Source organism: Bos javanicus, chromosome 3 (genome assembly GCF_032452875.1).
Source record: "Bos javanicus breed banteng chromosome 3, ARS-OSU_banteng_1.0, whole genome shotgun sequence".
Taxonomy (NCBI): Eukaryota; Metazoa; Chordata; class Mammalia; order Artiodactyla; family Bovidae; genus Bos; species Bos javanicus.
The window spans coordinates 82747455-82752396 of NC_083870.1; the positions used below are offsets into that span (position 1 = coordinate 82747455).

General features: G+C 44.2%; 1 long non-coding RNA gene across 1 annotated transcript; it reads left to right on the forward strand.

Moving 5' to 3' along the window:
- Nucleotides 1-451: 451 nt before the first annotated feature.
- LOC133245350 (uncharacterized) lies at nucleotides 452-1979 on the forward strand. The gene is made up of 3 exons (XR_009735651.1): nucleotides 452-508; nucleotides 651-897; nucleotides 1895-1979. It is a non-coding gene; the product is annotated as an uncharacterized LOC133245350 (long non-coding RNA).
- The last annotated feature ends 2963 nt before the right edge of the window (nucleotides 1980-4942 follow it).

A 4942-nucleotide genomic window follows, 5' to 3' on the forward strand; every position in this document is an offset into this window, starting at 1 on the left:
AGGTAAGTATTATTATATTCACATTTTGTAGATGAGGAAACTGAAGTTTAAAGAGATTGTGTAATTTTCCAAGACCATTTAGCTAGTAAGTGGTGGGGCTAGGATTTAAAACCAGACACTTGTTTCTAAAGCTTTCTGCTGTTGGGCCAACAATCAGGATATGAAAGAAAGAATCATTTGGAAGACTAGAAAGTCATACCCTTTTGCAAGTTGAGTCTCCAAAAGATGTAGCTTCACACAGGGGCTTCTTTGTTGCTTCACAACAGAACTTACATGGCAGATGAAGGATGTAACACTGAAAGGGAAGATGAGCAAGTAAAATCCCAGCTTCTTATTGATTGTGAGAAAATCCATTAATGTATTTATTTTATAACCTGATGATAGATACAAGTGACAACCATGTAGAGCAGAAGCCAGAAGTGCATTCTCTTGACCTTTTTATAATACGTTACTTTTCGGGCAACAAGTGGCAAAACCAATATCCCAGAATGTCTACCAGGGTCAGAATGTGAGTAACCTCTACTTTTTTCTTTCCTTAGTCATATTAGGCTAAGATTGTGCTGCAATAACAAGCAAACCCCAAATGGCAGTGGCTGAAAACAATAAAGGTTCATTTCTTATCCCTGCTACCTGTTCTTCATTCTTCATAGGCCTTCTGCTCCTGATTGTCTCAGGCAAAAATATGAGCTGATGAAGCCTCCCACACCTGAAATGCCAATGGCTGCTATTTGCGTAGAAGAAAACCTGAAAAATCACTCACTGGCTCTTAAAGGATCCTGCCTGCCATTGACACCTGTCACTTTTGCTCAAAATTCATTTTTTAAGGCACATCACCTAGACCCAGCTAACTTAAAGTGAGGGGGCATTTACTTAGAAGGAGAGGAAATTGAAATACTGGTAAGTAGATTAATGACTTCAAAATAAGATCCCTCAATCACATTCAAATATGCTTAGCTAAGAACAGATAACATTGTTCACTTAATAAAATAGATCTTGATTATTTCAAGCAGGTTATCATGGAACCTACCATAATATTTCCTTTGGCCACTGCTTATTGGTCAGCCTCTCACACATAGTCCTGAGCTTTGGAGATCAGTGAGGGGTCTTATTTATCTTTGATTATTTAGTTCTAGTACTTTGCTAGTAGCATGTGCATTATTCATCTTGGGCTGCAATAAGAAAATACCCAAAATGGAGGTGACTTAACAGAAATTAATTTTCTCACAGTTCTAGAGACAAAAGCAAGATCAAAATGCCAGCATGGTTGGTTTCTGGTAAGAGCTCTCTTCCTGGTTTGCAGATGGCTGTCTTTACATTCTGTCCCACAATGGACTGTCCTTGATCCATGCACATGGGGAAGACAGGAGGGGAGACAGAGAGAGTGAACTCTCTGGTGTCTCTTCTTAAGAGGATACTAATCTTATTGGATCAAGGCCCCATCCTTATGACCTCATTAAACCTTAATTTCCTCTCTACTGCAAATATAGCTGCACAGGGCTTAAGCCTTCAACATTTGAATTTTAGGGGGACACATTCAGTTTATGACATCATAGTAGGCTTCAACGTTTCTTGAATGAGTGGATGGATGAATGAATGAATGATTCCAAGTAACCAATAGTCTTCCTTTACTACCCAGCCCCTGAGCATATGCCACTTTGCTCCATCTTCCTCTCCCCATTTTCATCTCTCTTATATCTTTCATCAGTTGTGAGGTTCATTCTTCTTCAAGACCCAACCGGAACACTGCTACCCTGAGGAAATCCTTTCTGACCTACACACCCTCCTGTACCTCCCTAAACCTAACTAGTTATTTCCTCTTCTCTTCTTCTGGAACACTTGATACCTCCCTTGGTTAGTGTACTGATCATATGCAATTATAATTTTTACACAATAGATTACCTTCCACACTGGTCTGTGAGCTGCTACAGAGCAGGGACTAGTAAGAGATGCCTGGCACTGGCCATGGAGTCTGATTCACGTAAGTGCTCAAAAATGTGTTGGTCAAATAAATAAATGGATGAATGTGTCTTCTGATGTGTTAGTTTTCTACTGTGATTGTGTGTGTACACTTATGTTTGGCATGCAGTTTACCCATATGCATGCCAAGACTGGGATTGTCAGTAGTTGCAGAAGAATCAGAACATCATGCTTCTCATTAAAACACATTCAATCAGGTGGGAGGGGATATATATATATATATATATATATATAATTAGGTGGTGCTAGTGGTAAAGAACCCACCTACAAATGGAGGAGACATAAAAGACGGGTTTGATCCCTGGGTTGGGAAGATCCCCTGAAGAAGGAAATGGCAACCCACTCTAGTATTCTTGCCTGGAGAATCCCATGGACAGAGGAACCTGGCTGGCTACAGTCCGCAGGGCCGCAAAGAGTCAGACACAACTGAAGTGTTTTAGCACAATGCAAAATTATGACATTCATATTGATGTATTGAAGAGACCACAACATTGTAAAACAAATATCCTCTAATAAAAAAATTTTTTTAAATTAAACAATAAAGCACATTCAAACATACACAACAGAGGCAGCCATTCTTGTCTCATCTTTGCTTGATTTATTCTTAGCTGTGATCCCCATCTGGCACCTGCAAGCTTGATGCCACCTCTTCGGAATCTGAGCAGTCCTCCAGGATGGCAGGGAACACACGTCTTCACCACCGCTGTATCCCCAGAGCACAGCATGAAGCATGGAACCTAGCGAGCACTTACTTAAGGTTTGTTGAATGACAGAGTTAAGCACCAAGGCCCTTCCTAGGCAGGTCCAAGAGCATTATTTCAAGAGATTTTCGACTTTAAAGAGGAAAAGATCTGATATCATAGAAGCCTTGACATAGAAGATGCTCATGTCAGATACGCTTGGCTGGATTCCAAACTGTCGTTCCAGAACCTTTGAGGAGATATGACTGTCTCTTCTACTCATGAAGATCTGGGGACTGGAGAGCCCCCAATATTTCAGCCTGCTGTAACATTGCTGAACACAGACTACATACAGTCTCTGATGGCAAGGCCTGAGTCTTTGCTCTACAAAGATCGTATCTCCAGGACGATGGCTTACAATTCTGTCTGTCCAATGCATGGATGGCTGTGCATGTGTGGCCTTAGCTTTATCCAGAAGGTTTCAGGGACAGAGCAACTCTCTGTCAAGGTAGACAATAAATACACATGACAAGAAATGAAACTGTGTTGTTCTGTGCAAATATAAAGCCTATGAGCAGGTATGTCTGTTCCGTGTGGGAAGCAAGATCCATGAAGAAAGCAGGGGGGCCTCGTGTGGCTTTTTCCTATCTGCCTCTGCAAACGAGTCTAGTGCCCTGGCCTCCACCAGTAGGCGGTTGGCCGAGGCTGCGGGCCGGGTCTGCGCGGCCCTGGCAGCCGCGAAGTGGAGGGTGAACCCGATGGCCTCTTCAGTCTATTTAGCAGGCTCTGAGATGTGTAAGTACATTATCTGCAAGGCTGGTAAAGAGCGCTTGGGGAGGATTTGTGGGTCTGTGGGAAGGACAAAGAAAAATGTTTTCTAATAAATTATTCACCGTCTCACAATCCCTTTTGGGCAGATTGTTGCTCTGTTTGCCCCGCACTGCTCGGAGCTTCTTCCCTCCGCATCCACAAGCGCAGTTTCTCACCTCCAGAGAGCAGCAGAGATCTCGGGCAGGCTGCTGCGGCTAATGGTGGCAATTAATAACTTGTCATAATCCCGAGGATGAAAGCGAAGGCGCCCCATCAGCAGGCGGGTCATGGCGCTGCTCGCAAGCAAATGAGGTGCAGGTGTGGCCTCCGCTCCTCGCAGTACCGACACCCGAGGCACGACGCCAGCCCCAGACCCGCCTGCCCGCCGCCCACCGCTGGCCGCTCCGGGGAAGCGCACAGCCCCCCGCCCCGTTCACTGCGGTGCGGAGATATCCCTGGAATGTATCAATAAATCAGATCACTCAACACAGAGCCTGCCAAACACTTAATTGCACCCTTGAACACCGTTAACTCTGCCAGGCCTAACTCGCCTGGGATTTTTACGCCCCCCCACAACCCCGACTTGCTAAGAATTGCACATCTCAAACTCCCGCCTCCACGCAGGTTGTCCCCCCCGCCCCGCCCCCGGCCCCCACCCCCTCTCCTGTCTACCCTGTGCAAATACTGCAACCAGTAAATAAACAGCCTGATCTGATGAGCTTTCCGTTCCCCCAGTGGAGCCAGAGGACACGAAATCCTCGTCAGGGTTTTAGGAAACCACAGAACGCAGAAGCACTTATTTCCCGACAGCTCCAGCCCCATTGCCTTTTCTCTTGTTTCCATTGCTGTGGGTCAGTTCTGCTTGAAATGAACCAAGTTTACAAATCTCTTCTGGTTTGTACACTCCTATTATGCATACGAGGTGATGCATTTGTAACTGTCACACAAGTCAGGGTGATACAGCACTCTCATCTGACCCTATTCATTTAAATGGGTGCGTCTTGATGACATTGATTCATGTTATAAGTTATATCCATGCATTATAATCTTTATGTGTCACCCTACTGGTTATTTCTACTACAATGCGGGGGAGGGGGGCCGGGGGGAGGCGACTGGAGATACAGCAAATAATGGTGAGTAGGGTTTGAGAGTGCTGTGAACAGTATGAAGTCCATATAAACTCCAAAGCTGTCTAGATAAGTTTATTTCGTGTCCCTATCTTGAGAGAAGGAAATTTACATGCAAAACAGTCCTGGAGGAGGTGTCTTCTGCTGTAAATATTCTGCTAACTTATTAATATTTGGAGAATGTGTGCTTCAAATGCATTTCGTACCAAACAAAAGGGGTAAGTAAACATGATTATGCATGCATGTAAGTCTTTATCAAGGTGGGGTTAATAATGTTTTAAAGCAGAACTATTTCTCATGAAAATAGCTGCTCTTAATAGCCTCTGTCTCTTTATTGTGCTTCTTACT